The 16,849-nt window shown below is 41.9% G+C and overlaps 1 long non-coding RNA gene across 7 annotated transcripts in view; it reads right to left on the reverse strand.

Annotated features, from left to right (window-relative positions):
- Positions 1-16,849, reverse strand: part of LOC115091008 — a 67,065-nt gene that overhangs the window by 42,700 nt on the left and 7,516 nt on the right. For 4 of the 7 annotated variants that reach the window (XR_003856573.1, XR_003856572.1, XR_003856571.1 and 1 more), the window contains exon 2: positions 7,685-7,779. This is a non-coding gene — a long non-coding RNA (uncharacterized LOC115091008). Of the gene's footprint in view, positions 1-7,684; positions 8,284-16,849 lie in introns of those variants that run through there. The other 3 variants (XR_003856574.1, XR_003856568.1, XR_003856569.1) reach the window with 1 other exon arrangement.

Raw genomic sequence — 16,849 nt, forward strand, 5'->3', positions numbered from 1 at the left:
TGTGCCCCATGCTAACTTCATGGAGTGCCCCCTAGTCTTTCTACTATCTGAAAGAGTAAATAACTGATTCACATCTACCCGTTCTAGACCTCTCATGATTTTAAACATCTCTATCATATCCCCCCTCAGCTGTCTCTTCTCATGTAACCCCATGTAACCCCTGTAATAGTAGAATCCAGATAACAGTTCCTAAGGCCATATTTCAAATTTCTATTTTAAGTGGGAAAACTGTCATTATGCCATTAAATGCATGTTCCAGAGTTTCCTGCAAGGGGAGGGCGTTTCCTTTCAAAATCATTTCATTGCTCTTAATGTTTCCCACTTGTTACATCTTTTGCAAACAGCCATGATAAATCATAGCCTAGAAACAATGAAGGCACTACTCAAGGAATCACAAGGTGAGAACTTGAAAAAGTTAATGTAAATCGGTTATTTATTCTCTCAGATAGTAGAAGGACTACGGGGCAATCCATGAAGTTAGCAAGTAGCTCATTTAAGACAAATTGAAGAAAATTATTTCACTCGGCACATAGTTAAGCTCTGGAATTCATTGCCAGAGGATGTTATTACAGCAGTTAGTGTAACTGGGTTTAAAAAAGGTTTGGATAAGTTCCCAGAGGAAAAATCCATAAACTGCTATTAATGAATAAGCAATAGTAGCTTGAGATTTATGTGATGTTTGGGTACTTGCCAGGTACTTGTGACTTGGACTGGCCACTGTTGGAAACAGGATACTGGGCTTGATGGACCCTTGGTCTGACCCAGTAAGGCAATTCTTATATTCTTAACATTTCTCTTTTACTGATAAGGTGCAAATGATAATGTAAAGTCTTTACAGTTGTGTATTTCATTTTCTAGTTATTACAAGTGGTTTTAGTAAGTTTGTGATTTCTTATAGTCTTTCTTCATCGCAGATGTTAAATCCAATTGATATAATTCTTTTAGTTATTTGATCTCTTCCCTCTCATTGTGCTTCCTTCCCATGGTAGTTTGAAGTATTAAAGATGTACTTAGGTATATAACTTTCAAACCGGTGAGCAGGCACACATTTGCGCATATGCCTCGGCCCGCACCCAGTCACGTGGCTATTTTATACGCATGCATGCTATAAAATAGCCTGGTCACAAACACATAAGTGCCAAATTTAAGTGAGTGCATGCATGGACACGCAAATCCCACTTCTATCGTGTAAGTTGGGGAATTTTAAAAGGGACGCATGCCCACGCCATTCCCAGTTTACCAGTTCACAACTAGGTCCCCCACCCTTGGATAGCCCACATTCCCCCACCCCCCGAGTTACCTTGAACCCTTTAAACCCCTCAGAAATGGCTTGATCCTTTTATTTTATTACTTATATGTCATTCATAGCAGAAGTAAAGCTACATGACAGAGGACCCGATTATCCCATACCCTTTAAACCCCTCAGAGCTGGCTGTTTCTGGTTTTTATTGTAACTTACACCTCCTCCATAACAGAAGTAAAGTTATGTGGCACTGGACATGAGTGCGTAAGTATTTACGTGCACATCTCTTGTCCACGCCGCAAAATGCCCACATCCCTCCCAGACCATCCTCCTTTATGAATCCAAATGAGATGTGCATGCAACAAGAGATGCATGTGCATTTTATGTCAGGACCTCCTCCTGTTGAATCCACGGCTGTACACAATTTCCTCCTCTGGCGCCTTATGTGCTCTCCAATCACAATAGCACCACTGTGTCCACCAGAGTCTGTTGCAGTCCCAATAGCTAGGGCTTCTCTCGGGTGGGGGAAACTTGCAAGCCTTTCAAAACAGGCTAAGGTTCCTGTCACTGCTTGTCATTCTGGCCAGTCCCCTTTTCCAGGCTTCTCCTCCTCAGGTGTGAAATACCAGCCCCTCAGGGAGAGGGTTATCACAAAAAGAAAAAAAAACAACAATAACAAAGAACTGTTCAATAGTAGTCCGTGATCATTCCTCTGTCTCTAGGCTGTGCAGTAATCCTTTCTCCAATGTCCAACAAGAGAAAAACTGCACCCAAAACACCCGTATCCAAATGTCTGTCTTCAAGCTTTTATCCTGCCTTTAAACATTTGGATTGGGGATTCAGCACAACTCACCCCTTCTCCCCTATAGCTGTGCTCTGAGTAATGGTTTCCCTCTACCACATTCACTAGCCAGCACTCTCTTTAGTTAGTGCTTTACTGGAGACCAGGTGAGACAAACAATTTCACCTTGCAGGTCTTCCCTCAATTCCTTTTTTCCTTCCTTCCACACTTACTCAATCTCCATGCTGGACAAAGAAGACTCTTCAGTGGGTGACTCCCGGTCCATCTCCTCCACCTCTGTGTCAGACGAACAGCTCTCTTCATATTCCTCTGCACTCAGGGACCCACCCTCTTCTTCCCACAGCATGGACTCAGCTGAATCTAATTCATCCCAATCACCTTCAGCAACCCCTTCAGCCTCATCCTGGGCTCGAGCTTTCCACTGCTGCTCTGGAACCCTGGGTATCATAGTTTTTCTATGGTATCTAAGCACCCCCTGCTGTTCCACCTTGAGATTGTTTGGCATCTTTTTACTACAGCAGGGCTTTCTACCCCTCCGGGAGGTCTGCAAGTTGCCTTTCTCATTACAATTAGTGCTTTAAAAATTTGGTCAACACACATAAGCCTGACTTGTGCATGCATCCCCTAACTGATGCCTGCACTGGACTTTTTAAATTCACCTTTAAATCACTAAACTGTCTCTCCCCATACCAAATGATATAACCCTGTTAAAATATAGTAGGGGTCTAACAGGATACCTACACTCAAATTATGGAATACTTTACTGACTGATCTGAGGTTGATAATCCAAAACAATTTGTCTTCTTTAAAGAGATATATTTAAATTGGCCTATGGGTTAATTCTTCTAGATGTGTTGGAGGAAGAGAGTGGTTTTTATTTTTATATTTTCTATTTTTGATGGGGGGGGGTTAATTTATTTTTTTTTTTATCATTTTCAACAATAATCAGAAGATATCTTGGTTCAGAAACAAAAAATACACATGAATTCTCCAAAAATCAAGGAAATGTGGGAGAGACAAGTATAAACAAAGCAGTATTTCCATGCAATACAACACCTTAACTGTGTGGCCCTTGCTAGATCAGGGTAAATCCACATTTTTTGGCCATATAACAATGCAGATCGTTTTCACAAGAAAAATCTTAATACAGCATTTCTATCAGAGGTAAAAGTAAATGATACCAATAATGTGGCACGATCTGTTACCATAGTATCTAAAGATATATCCAAAATATCTGACACATTCATAGTTTGCTGAGGCAATTGTTGATCTGTTAAAGGTTCTCGACTCTGTTGATCTTTAAAGAGGTAATAAATCTTTGGAATTACAGGCATATTATCAGGTGAGAATCCTAAAATCTTAAGTATGATTTGAATAAATCAATAGGAGGTATCAATTTTACATATGGGAAATTAAGTATCTGAAGATTTAAACTTTTCAAAATATTTTCAATGTTCTCAAACTTCTTTGTATTTATTAATTCTGACTTTACCAAGTCTTGCTGAAGGTTCTCTATTGTTGTTATCCAAGTTTCTTGTTGCCCCACTCTTTTATCCAGAGAATTAACAGTCTCCTTCATAATTGGAATGCATCATTTAATGTCCAACGTGATATTTGTTAGAACTGAAATAGCTGATTCTAGAGAGACCAGAGGAGTCCACAATGAGTCCATAGTTACCACCGAAGGTTTAGTCAGGGGTGAATTATGAACAGAGCCTACCTTCAGGGCGCTTTCTCCTGCTCTCATGAAGGCTGACACGCCGGGTCTAGTTCCAGCAGGATCCGATGAACTGACCACCCCTGAGGCCCGGCCTGGGCTCTCAGGCAACACAGCTGAGGACTGCGCCCCTTCTACTTCAGGGCTCCTCAGCCCCAGATCTTCCCGCTGTGTTTCATCCCTCTGGTCAGCCCCACCGAAAAGGGCCATCACACCATCCAACAGGGAATCAAAAGCTGGAGACGGCATGGTAGGTGCGCCTAGACTGAGTGATATCCCTTCAGCCAGCAACCCAGAGGACCGCTCTACTTCAGCCGTTGCAGTGGCTGCTCGTTCCAGCGGCGTCAACGGTGGGGCCGCAAAGAAGCTGTCTATCCGAGGCTGATGTTCTTCCGATAAGGGAGAATAAATTATATTCTCCCTTATCTTAGCCTTCCTCTTTGTATGAGGCATTTTTTCAAGGTAAATGTAAGGAAATTTAGGATCTCAGAAGAGAAAGCTCCTCGGCGTGTTCACTGGGCAGCGGCTATCTTGTCTCTTCTATTTTTGATGTTTTTAAGTGATGAATGTTTTTAGCTGGTTTTTGTATCTCACTTTGTCTTATTGTATTTTATCATATTGTTTTTGGTTTTATGTGTTTTTTTATGTGTGTTCTTTGTAAATCACCTAGGGCCTTGAGCATCAGGCGATATATACATTTTTAATAAACATATACATTTAAAGGATGAATTTTAAAAGCCCAATAAGCGCCCAAATTAGAAGATATCCAAATATGTTGGGCTTGCGCGCACCAAGCAGATTTTAAAAGCTGCCTGGATACACATGTAAATGCTACTGCGCGCACGCTTATCTTGGAACTTTTAAAAAAGGGGCAGGGTATGGGTATGATCTGGGCAGGGCAAGGGCGGTACATGAGCATTTCAATACTTGAACCAGAAATTTGTGCATAAATACTTGCATTATCCAACATGTGCCAAGGTCCTCTGCCGTATAACTTTACTTCTGCTATGGATGACATGTAAGTGATAAAGTAAAGAAAACTAGGGACATCAGCAGGGTTTTAAAGGTCAGGGCTAACTGGGGGGAAAGAGCTATTAAACTAGAGGGGGTTTGGAAGACCTCTCTTTTAACTGGGCAAACTGGGAATGGTCTAGTTTTAGGGGGCGCACATCCCTTTTAAAATTTCCCCACATGCAGTAGAAGCGGCTTTTGCACACACAGGTTCGCGTCCACTTAAAATTAGGTGCACGTGTGCATGGCCAGGCAATTTTATAAAATGCGCACATACTTGTATATGCATGTATGTTATAAAATAGCTGCATCCTAAGGCGCAGGTCGACAAATGTGCACACGTATGTACCCACGCACCTCTTTGAAAGTTACCATCTTAGTTATTTAGTGTTTTTTCTATTGCACAACCTCCACATTGTTTGGTGCAGCGTACATGACAACCATCCATAATTTAGATTAAACAACACAAAACATCAAATTTAAAACAATTCATAAAAAACATACATATAATAATAAAATCTATAAAATAAAAGCAACATTAAAACAGAATGCCTGCTTCCTAAACATCTTAATATCCTTAATGTTACTCAATTCTGCAGGTAAGGCATTCCACAAAGAAAGCCAAATTAATAAATGTCATCATATATGGAGTCTGCAATTTGCAGTGTTGCAGATATAAAGCCTGTAAAGGAGAATATTTCACTAAGGCATATGGGGTTTCTGTATTTAATAACTTAATAACAATTACAAATATCTTAAATTGAGCAGCTCTCCATTTGACAGGCAGCCAATGCAGTCTTGGTAACACTAGGGAAATATGATCTAGCTGATTGGCTCCAGACAAGATTCTGGTTGCTGCATGTTACAATAGCTGTAAAACATGCAAATGTTTCTTTGGAAGACCATTATAAAGACTATTGCAATAATCAGTTTGTCCAAATAGTAGCGATTATAGGACCGATCTCAATAAAGTTGATATTGACAATAATTTTAAAGGCATCAGCATTTTTAATCTATAAAATGCTTGTTTTAGTGCTTGTCTAATTTGGGGTAACAACATCAACTTGGATCAGTAATTATACCCAAATTCCATGCTTCAGCAATTATTTGCTACTTAATTCCAATAAAATATATAACAGTATGGGATCAGAAGGTGTTTTACCTATCCACAATAGAGGCCTTAGCAACATTAACAACTAAATAGTTGGCAATCTATTAATATCCATTACACATTGCTGAAAAAGCACAGTAGGAAAAACTCCATTAACACTGGGAATATAAAATTGGATGTCTGATTAAATAAAATAAAGTCCCAATTTCTTAAAAACAGTGCAGAGCAATTGCAAATACAAATTGAACAAGAAAGAGAATAAGGCTGATCCATATTAAGACACCTGTTTTTATTTCTTTCCATGATGAATATTTCTCCCTTATTTGAACACACTGTTGCCGATCAGACAAGTCCGATTTGAGCCAAATCAGAACAAAGCCTCCCAAACCAACCTGGGCCAACATGCAATGAATGTGCATGTTGCACAGTATTAAATGCCACCATTAGACCGAGTTGCATCAAAACTCCAGATTTTCCTTGACTTGAGAATTAAGTGTGGGCCGGATTTTTAAAAGTCCTATGCGTGTAAATCCAGCGCCCAGAGAGGTGAGTGAAGCCGCTCGCGGGCCCCTGTCCCGCAAGCGAGTGCAACACTCACATAACATTCCACATTATTTTCTCTGTGTCCTTGATGTTGTCATCCTCACCCCACTATTCTGTGAATATGTGGGCTCTTCCACCCTCTTGGTCACCCTTATTGCCCAATGTATTGCTGCGCTAACGGATGTTGAAAGGTGGAAAGCATGGCTGTATAAAAGATGGTAGAGTGGGGAGCCAGTGACAAACTAAATAGTCATATTCTCTACACTTTTCCCCACCACCGGATTTGCCATTTTGAATCCAGCTGTGGGAAAAATCATCCACTGAACTGACCATGATACTCGGTCCTCATCAAGCAGCTACTTTCTGAACACCTGCAGGGGATGGGTGCCTCAGCAGGTATGGCAGGCAACCATTTTGTGGCCCAGAGTGGGAATCTGATACCCTTGTGGTCCCCTCCACAACTGGGTTGAAGAAAATCAAGAATATATTGTAACATTTCTGAATGGAGGCAACCTGCACATAGTGACAGTTATTACCCTTAAGAGAAAGGCATGGGGGTAACCTGCATGGAATGGCAGTCACTAGCCTAACCAACTTACTTGTCAAACTGGATGGACCTTTGGGTTTTTCTCTGCCATTATATATACTACGATACTATGATGCTGTCAAAATCCTCCTGACCTCCTTTTACGAGAAGTCAATTTTAAAATGTTTCTGTAACCTCCATTCTCAGCAACCTAAATGAACAACATCTATAACACTCAACCTGATGATTCACTACTGAGACTGAGCTTATGTCTGAGGCAAAAAAGGGGAAATTCCATAGTTGCTGTACTGTAGACTTTATTAAACAGTGTTAAATAGGATGATTCAAGCATAAGTCCCTGAGAAGCGAGTGGGCTACCAGAATAGAGAAGAAGAAAAAACAGTTTGCTAGATTCAATTACTCATCAGAATAAAGTGCATTAACTTTCAGATTCAGCCAAATTACAAATCGTTACACAGACACTCTAAACATTCCTTTTAATATTCATATGCTCCATGGTCTGATGGGGGTGACTAAACCCTACCCAGGAATCTGACAAGAGAAGGGTTTTGCTGTTTGTGGAAAGGGCCCAGCTGTCTTCACTCATTTATTTATTTTTAATTTTTATATACCGATGTTCCTGTATACAATACATATCGCACCGGTTTACATGGAACTGAACTGTCGCCTCAGGGGCAGAATACATTGGAACAGGTTGACAAAGAACTTACTGGGAGTCAGGAACAGGTACTGTTTCTTGCTTATAGAAAGCAGCCAAGGAAGTTAGCTTGCCTTTCTTTCCCAGAAACACATAGGAGAGGATTTCCTAAGGACAGAAGAGACAGAGACCATGAGCAGAAAGATTGTTTCCCAAAATCAGGATTAGGTTTGTTTTACAGGCAGATAAAGTAAGCCTTTATTTGTCCAGTTCAGTTTACAAAGATAAATGCTGTTTGATTTATTTTTTTAATTAGCTGTTCCTTCCCAGCATGCAATACCTGATTATCTTTGTTTTGTATTGTGTAGAAACAGCTGGACATAGAGAAGGTAATTTTATAACTGTGTAGCTAGGGGTAAAGTCTACTTATACCTACATATAACCCCTATGGACAGAACAGGAAAGGGAGAGCTTTTGAACTATTGTGGGGGCCAAAGAATAACATCTCTCTCTCACTTTTCTTCCAATGGCAGTCACACATAAAAGAACACTTCTTCTTTGCATTTATGTATTTATTTAGTTTTATATACCGTCATTCGGTTCAGCCATCATAATGGTTTACAAAAATCAAACAGAATAAACCATTAAAAACATTGATGCATAAATTAATAGTGGAAAAGAAGAAGGGATCGGGGAGAGGTTGGTGGTGAAAAAGGGAGCATAAGGAAAAGAAGGGAAAAGGATAGTGGTAACAGTATTGGTATTTAAACATATTCAGGATGGTCTTCTAGTGTTGTTAATTATAAGTTCATATTGCTATTATGATGGTCGTTGCTAGACGATATTTCATTATCTATGCCGAGCCGCGCAGCCATCCTCCATTCCCTCCCGGCCCCCCCCACCTTCCCCTCCCTTCCCCTATCTAACCCACCCCCCCAGCCCTAACTAATTCCCCCCACCTTTATTTTACAAGTTACGCCTGCCCAAGGCAGGCGTAACTTGCGCGCGCCGACCGGTTGCCGGCGCACCATGTTCCGGTCCAGGAGCTGGTCCAGAGGCCACGGCCACGCCCCCGGAACTCCCATGGGCCAGAACCATGCCCGCGGTCCCGCCCCCGTAACGCTCCCCAATGATGCGCCAGCCACGACACGCCCCCCCCCCCCCCCCGATACGCCCCGACATGCCCCCCAGGAAAGCCCTGGGACTTTCGCTCGCCGCCAAGCCTATGCAAGATAGGATGGCGCGCGCAGGGGGTGGAAGGGGCAGCTTTTCGGGGGTTACGAGCGTATCTTAAGTGCGTAACCCTTTGAAAATCTGCCCCTGTATGTATGTGTATGCCTCATTCACTGGAACCATTGGCCTGAGCTATGTACTAGCTAATAAAAAAAATGAGCAATAAAAAGTGTCCTCTAATTTTTATGAATTACTTAAATTTACTGTTCTTTCTCTAATTATATGTATATCAATCTTACTAGCATACAGCTCTAACAGAGAAGGGCTTTAGTTAGCAGAGAAATCTTCCTTAATTTTCTTCTCCAAGTAGAGTCTTAGAACTTCCCTTTATACCAGCAGTTCATTCTGCCAGGGTACTTAGTGCTGAACTAGTATTTGAAACTGTGACCCAGTTAGCTTTTAGAGTTTCAGGTTTTAATACCAGCCTCTGACTGAGCAAATTCTTCATTCTATTGTCCCAATTCACAATTAAACATTAAATTCAAGGTTTACTTTACTCAAACTTTTAACTACAGCAGATTAATATTTTCTGCATGTCTCTGCTGATAACTAACTTTTTAATAAACTCCTTCCACACAAACTTCTTCTTTTGCTTACCCTTCTCTTCAAAGGCTCTCTTTTTCTAGTAGAGCTGTACCCACATCTGCCAAGGAATAAAGGTTTTTTTCCTGGTCAAACTATTCTTTTTGTTCCCTGACAAATTACTTTTTTTTCTTACTAGCTGAAGCTACACTGTTATGCTTCATGTCCTCTCAAAGTCTCTCTTCAATCTGTCTCCAAACTGGTTCCTTTCCCACGTGGAGAAGCAATGAGCATGGGACACTATTCAGCTCAATGGCTTATTTACTTTTCTCCCTGTCCTCTTTGTTCGCGTGCTTTTAAGTTTGCATTTCTGACCTGCAGAATGCACTACAGGACAGCAAAGACTGAAGTTGGGGCTTGGCTACTATGTACCTCTCTGTCTGCCTCAGCTTCTCCAGGTCTCCCACTCTATCCTCAGAGATCGGACTCATTCTCTGAGAGACAGGAGCTCTTTGCATCGGATGCACATGTACAATTTCTCACCGGCAGATAAAAATCATACATGTGACACTCGATGCAAAAGACTGGGAGGCCCCCCTCTTGCTGCTGGACTGCTGCCTTCATCTTAAATTTGTTCAGTTCCTAGTTAAGTTTTAGGTTGCTAAGGGTGTAGGAATGTGTACAATTAGGTTCCTTTAAATCTATTAGTGTAGTCACTATATATCTGGTAGTGACTTACAAAGGAATGATCAAATTCTTGATAAGATGTGGGGAATTTCTGAGTTTATGTTAAAAGGCTGATTTTTTTTTTTAAGTGAGAAAGTGACACCTGCCTACAAATTAAAGGATGAGCTAGGAGTGGGTGGGGGCGGGAGGGAGGGTTGGGAAATACAAACACACAAACTTCTGTTTGTTACTTGCCTTTCTGACTACCTAAAACAAACCACACGAACTTGCTTGCTTTTCTGACTACCTATTTAAAACAAAACATACAAACTTCTGTTTGTTGCCTGACTTTTTGACTACCTATTTAAATCAAAACACAGAAACACACTAAATAATATACATCAATAGTTTACTTTTCCCCAATACTTTTAAGTTTTAAAAATTTCTCCAAGCATTACTTATTGATTTTCTTTCCAGCCACCAGCAACGTGATCCTCTCCTCTCAGTGCTCCCACTGAGAATATTGTGTGCATTTCTGGTCACCACATCTCACAAAAGATATAGTTGCACTGAAGAAAGTACAGAGAAGGGTGACCAAAATGATAAAGGGGATGGAATGGCTCCCCTATCAGGAAAGGCTAAAGAGGTTAGGGCTGTTCAGCTTGGAGAAGAGACAGCTAAGAGGAGATATGATAGAGGTCTACAAAATCATGAAAGGAATGGGTAAATGTGAATTGGTTATTTACTCTTTTGGATAACACAAGGTCTAGGGAGCACTCCATGAAGTTAGCAAGTAGCTCATTTAAAACAAATCGGAGAAAATTGTTTTTCATTCAACACATAATTAAGCTCTGGAATTCATTGCCAGAAGATGTGGTTATGGTAGTTAGTGTAGCTGGGTTTAAAAATGGTTCCTAGAGTAGAAGTCTATAAACTGGTATTAATCAATAAGGATTAGTAGCTTGGGATCTGTTCATTTAATGTTTGGGTACTTCCCAGGTACTTGTAACTTGGTTGGCCATTGTTGAGCACCAGATACTGGACTTGGTCTTGACCTAACCTAGTATGGCATATCGTATGTTCTTATGTAGATGTCTAAAGTTATCTAGTAAAGTGTTCCTGAATAATTTTGTCCTTAATCAGCTATATTCAAAAGAATATAACCAGTTAAGTAGAGCTACAGGATAAAAAAAAAAAAGAAGATCATGGGTCACTTACCCCGCCACAACCAAGCTGGAAATTCAGGACTGAGCCTGTGTTCCCCCCAAAACTACTCAAACTTATTTAATGATGTATTTTTGTATTTATATGATTTGTGCTGGCCTACACCCTCCTCCTTCCCCAAACCTGTCTAAACTGAATTACATTTTTCCTTCCTGGGCCCCTCCCCCTCCCATCACCCCCACCTGTACCTCCACTCCAATCCTAGGAGGAAGATACTGGGAGGAAGGGAAGTTTAGAGTTGGGAAAGGAAAGGGACTGGGAAAGGGTGGAAGGGAAGGGGGGGGGGGCCTAGGAAAGCACATTTTAGTTGAATTTAGACAGGACTGGAAAGTGGGCCTGAGGAGGGGGGGAAGGTGAAGGCCAACTATGATTCATATAAATAAGTAAATAAATGTTTCAGGAGTTGTGTGGGAAGCTGCAGGCTGGGTCCTTCATTTCGAGCTTGGGTGGAGGGCTAACTGATAGGGTCATTAGGCCCCTCAACCTTCTTTTTTTTTAATTCTGCAGCTCCATATAACCAGCTATATGCTTTTAAATATAACCGGTTAATACTAAAGTTATCCGACCACAGAAGGCTAGTTAACTTTAAATCTAACCAGAGATATTCAAAAGATATCAGGTTAGGTTAAAGTTATTTGGATACAGGGAGCTAGATAACTTTAATCGGGGATATTCTGTGGGATTTTTATCCCACTGAGTATCCGGGATAAGTTATTTAGCCAACTGCAGCCAGATAATTTGTCCGCTCACTGGCTTACTGCACAACACAGCAATACAAACATAAGAAAGTGCTGCTAAAGTTACATCTCTATTTTATAAACTGTGCGGCTGGAGCCGCTGTTTATAAAATGTCACGCATCACTGCTCTGAAAACAGTGCACCGCACAAATATTTCAGTTCACACTCTTTTTTTTTTTTAATGCAGGGATCCATATAGTTTATACAACTATCTTATAAAAAATATATACATGTTTTTTATGTGCTAAATAATTGTAACATGCACATAATAACCCTCAGTCTATGTACGGAAGTAGGTATTTTTTTTAAAGCTGGCTGATGCATATGCATATATCGCTTACAAAAATAATTTACTTGTGCATGCACTTCCAAGCCCCAGTTCACCAACACCTGCCACCAGCTGACCCAAACCTTCACTTGCTCATGCAAATCCTCCAGCCATTCACCCACACCATCTATTACTTGCTCCAGAACCTCCACTCGAAAAATTGCAGACAAAAGAAAAGTCAAATTTAATATCAGTGACTTGATTAGCAGGTGTAATAGCAAATGCACATGTTTTGGTGATGTATGTTTATAAAATCTGTAAATGTGCACGTATTTCTAAACCACACCATGGCACATCCTCAAAATGTCCTTGAAATGCCTTCTATCTGTGCACATGTTTTTTTGCATGGCAGGGACAGTACGCATATATCGCCGCCCTTCTGAAAATTCAGATTGGGCCAGATTTTCAAAAGGTTATGTGCGTAACAGGTCATACGTGCGCCGGGCCTAAAGCCCCGGGGCTTTACTAAAGGGGCGGGGTCAGAGGCCTCGGACACAGCAGCCATTTAATGCTGTGCCGGGGATCGCGCGCTGGCAGTCGGCCGGCGCGCACAACTTGCTTCAGCCCCAGGGCTGAAGCAAGTTTTGAAACAGAAGACAAAAAAAAAGAAAAAGGTAGGGGGGAAAAGGGCGGGGGAGGTAAGGGAAGGAAGGTGGGGTGGGGATTAGGGAAGTTGCCTCCGAGGCCGCTCCGATTTTGGAGCGGCCTGGGAGGGAACGGGGGGAAGGCAGCGTGACTCGGCGCGGGCTCGGCGCACGCAAGGTGCACAGTTGTGCACCCCCTTCCACGTGCCGATCCCCGATTTTATAACATCTGCGCACCTGCGCGCGTATGTTATAAAATCAGACGTACATGTGTGCGCGCCAGGTAGCACGCGCACATGAACACCCACGCACACGTTTTAAAATCTATCCCGTACTGCGCACAGAGGCTACTTATTCTTACAACCCCCAAGTAAGTCTGTGCAAATAACAGCCTAAGAAATAAATTTTCATATGGTTGAAAACTTCCCTCCCTCATGCTGTTTTACAATGCAGGTACTTTTAACTACTTAGCAGGGCCTGGGGGGGGGGGAGGGCGGGGAGGAAGGTGGAGCAAGCAAATATGAGGGGATTTCATTCTGAAATCAATTGTAATCTGCAGGTATAAAAGTATCCGTGATGCTAGCCAGCACTGAATTTTCAAAGAGAAGCTCCACGGGGAGTTTAATTTTGAAAATGTTAATGCAGGCCTGCAGATTCAAAGTACTCACAAGTCTGCAAGCAATGTGCTGATTTAAAAAATTACCTAAACATTTGCTACACTGGAACAAATATCCATATTGGGTTATGTATAGATCTCATGCAGTAGATGCAGATTTCAAGGATTTGGTCTATTGATCTACAGCATTCTGCTTTATTATCTCTTTACCATTCTTAAAGCTCATTAGTGCTGGATTTTAGATATTCAGTACTGATTTATTGAATTTTAATGCTGCTAGTCATATCTACCACAGGATTATAAATGTCCAGGGCTGAGCCACTGAGCTCATACATTGTTATCACTGAGCTATACGTTTTAAGCACTAAAGTGTTTTTATAGTAACAAACAGGCTAATTTTAAAACAGGCGCATGTATGCCCATATATGTGCATAGGGGCACGTGAGCGAAGATACACTAGAATTTTAAATCATGTGGGCACTTGTGCGTGTATGATTTAAAATTTGCCTATCGCATGTAAGTGTGCTCCTAATTTGAAAGCCGTTACTCGAGCAAACATAACTTTGCATATCTTCCTTAGGACTTTGCCAGCTGTAATGCACATAAAATATGCTCGCATGAGAAACCTTCCCAGTTTTTCTATTTAGTCCACCAGTTTGCCTAGTCAATCTCGAAATCATCCAGACCGCTCTGGTTATTCATCCTGCATGCCCCCTCACTTGACCTGAACCCCTCACCCTGCTGTGTAAGTCCTAATAGAGATTTCTGCAGACTTGCTCCTCATCAGGAGCAACAATAAAGTTACGCGGCTAACAAGCTGCCTCGTGCTGCGGCCTCCGGTTTTAAAATATGGAGCTACATGCATAACTGCTGGCTCCGCCTTGAAATACCCATGCCCTGCCCCTTTTCTGCTTCCCTTTTTTTTGCTCATGCACGTGCATAAATATGCATAATTAGCAGCTTTGACAACCTGCTATGCTCACGTGCAGCCCACGTACTTCCATATATGGGCATTTTAGCACAAGCAATGCTTTTAAAATTTGGTCCATAGTGAATAATGGCAGAAAAAAACACAACTGGCCTATCCAATATGCCCAGCATAGTTTTTTTTGGGTAATAACTGCTGCTCTGTGCAGGTTACCTCCGTGCTTTCTATTTACGGTTGTAACCGTAGCTCTGTGCATGTTATTCCAGTGCTTTATTACCATCCTAGAGATCCTTTGTGTTTATCCCATGCCTTTTTGAATGTTATATAGTACTGTTTAAAATACACAGTATTATTTGATATTTCAAGGCCTAGAGGTCATAATATTAAGTTGGAGCAGAAAGGTCCTGAGAAAATATTTCTTTACTGAGATGTTTGTAGATGTCTGGGATAAAAACAACCAGCAGAGGTGGTAAAAACCAGTACTATGACACAATTCAAACATGGTTGGGACAGATATAGAGGACACAGGACAGCGGTATGAACATAGTTAAGAGCTTGCAGTATTGCACATAACCTGCACTTCACTTCCATGAGAGCAGATGCAAAGAGAAAGGTGATGTAAACTTGTCTACTTTAGATTGCCCTGTTTTCCTGCATCTTAAGGGATTTTGCATTTTTAGATTCCTCCCCCTGCTAAATTCTTTTTGTGAGGGGTGGCTCAGGAATATATATTTCCCTCTGAGCATGTGATTAGGGTCATTGATCTAGAGGTTCAATGTGATTCCCTTGGGTACTATCCACCAGGGAATCAAATGGGTTGACAGTGGAGTAATGTTTGAGAGGAGTTTTTGGAAGAATTGGAAGATTACTTTTGGCTCTCAAAAAAAAACAACAGCAAACAATGAAATATATCAAATAGACTTTTATGATATTATATTTTGTAACCGGATTTTAAATTGTGGGCACTTTTATAATTTTTTATTCATCTTAGATATTTAATGCTATTTTATGTGCCATGATGAAAACCGTTGTGTTAGTAAATAACTTAACGAAGGTATAGAAAATTTACTAAATAAATAAATAAATTGTTGACTTTTTGGACATTTTAAGAGTTCCTGAGAAAAGGGCAAACACCTGGTATCTTGAAGGGTTGAGTCTTAAAGATTTTCCTACTATAGTGCCTCTTAGCTGCAACTGGTAGAAATGGTGACTCTCTTCCACCTTTGAGGTTCGAGTTTCTGAGTGGTGGTGGGTAAGTCGATGGTACTAGATTTGAATTGCAACTAAAGAGGTTCCACACATTGCCCTCTTCCCAAATGGGTAATTTAAAAGAAATGAGAAATCCCACCCAGCGGAGCTCTCAGAGGTTGGGAGGGGAAGCAGGGAGTAAGAAAAACATTATTGTTATGGTTTGTGGGTTTCATGGGTCCTTGGCCTGCGGTGAGAGATGTTACCACCTGTGGGGAAGAGTCCCACAGGTCCACACCACTGGGAGGCGAGGTCTGATACAGCAGGAGCTCTGGGAGAGAATCTGTGGGATGGTCCCGAGGAGCGGGGTGAGAGAGACAGCAATGAGGGACTCCAAAGTAAGCTGGTAGGCTGGAGAGCAGTACCTGGGCGGAGACCTCCAAGAGGGTGGTGCTAGGCAGGCCCGAGGAGCGCGAAGCACAAGGCAAGGAGCGCAGGAGGTATACTACAGAGACAACCCCAAGAGGCAGAGCTGCGTGGAGAAGGAGGTACTGATGCGATGAATTAGGCTACCCCGCGGAGTGGGGAAGCCCAAGTTGGGTCTCCAAGTAATGCTGTAGATAACCCCGAGAAGCAGGGGAGTGCCGGCTATCACCGGCGTTGAACGTAGGCACTGCCCCAAGGAGCGGGGAAGCACAGTCAGTCTCTGGAATAGAACGTAGGCATTGACCCAAGGAGGGGAAGCACAGACAGTCTGGAGTAAAACATAGGCACTGCCCCGAGAAGCGGGAAAACACAGAGATAGGTCTCCCAAGTGGCGAGGGCATCTCAGAGGCAACTCCGAGGAGTGGGGAGCCAGCAGGTAGAGTTCCTGGAAGGCACAGAGCTAGCCTGAGGAGTGGGGGAAGCCAGGCAGGGGAGATAGACTGATACTTCACACATATTCAGCATAACTCTCTGCTTCAGCGGCAGGGGAGAAAGTCAGATACTTCACTTTCAATGCATATCCAGCATAACTCTCTGCTTCAACGGCAGGGGGAATGAAGAAAAGTAGATCTATATACACACAACAACCAACAAGGTCTGAATTATTTAGTCTGGGTAAACAAATAAGCATGGGTATAGCTTGCTTATTGCGGCGGTTACTACCCCTAACTAATTAAGCTAGATATTTCACTTAGAGGCAGTTCCAACACTGCTCTCTACATTAA

Source organism: Rhinatrema bivittatum, chromosome 4, assembly GCF_901001135.1.
Source record: "Rhinatrema bivittatum chromosome 4, aRhiBiv1.1, whole genome shotgun sequence".
In the NCBI taxonomy this organism is placed as follows: Eukaryota; Metazoa; Chordata; class Amphibia; order Gymnophiona; family Rhinatrematidae; genus Rhinatrema; species Rhinatrema bivittatum.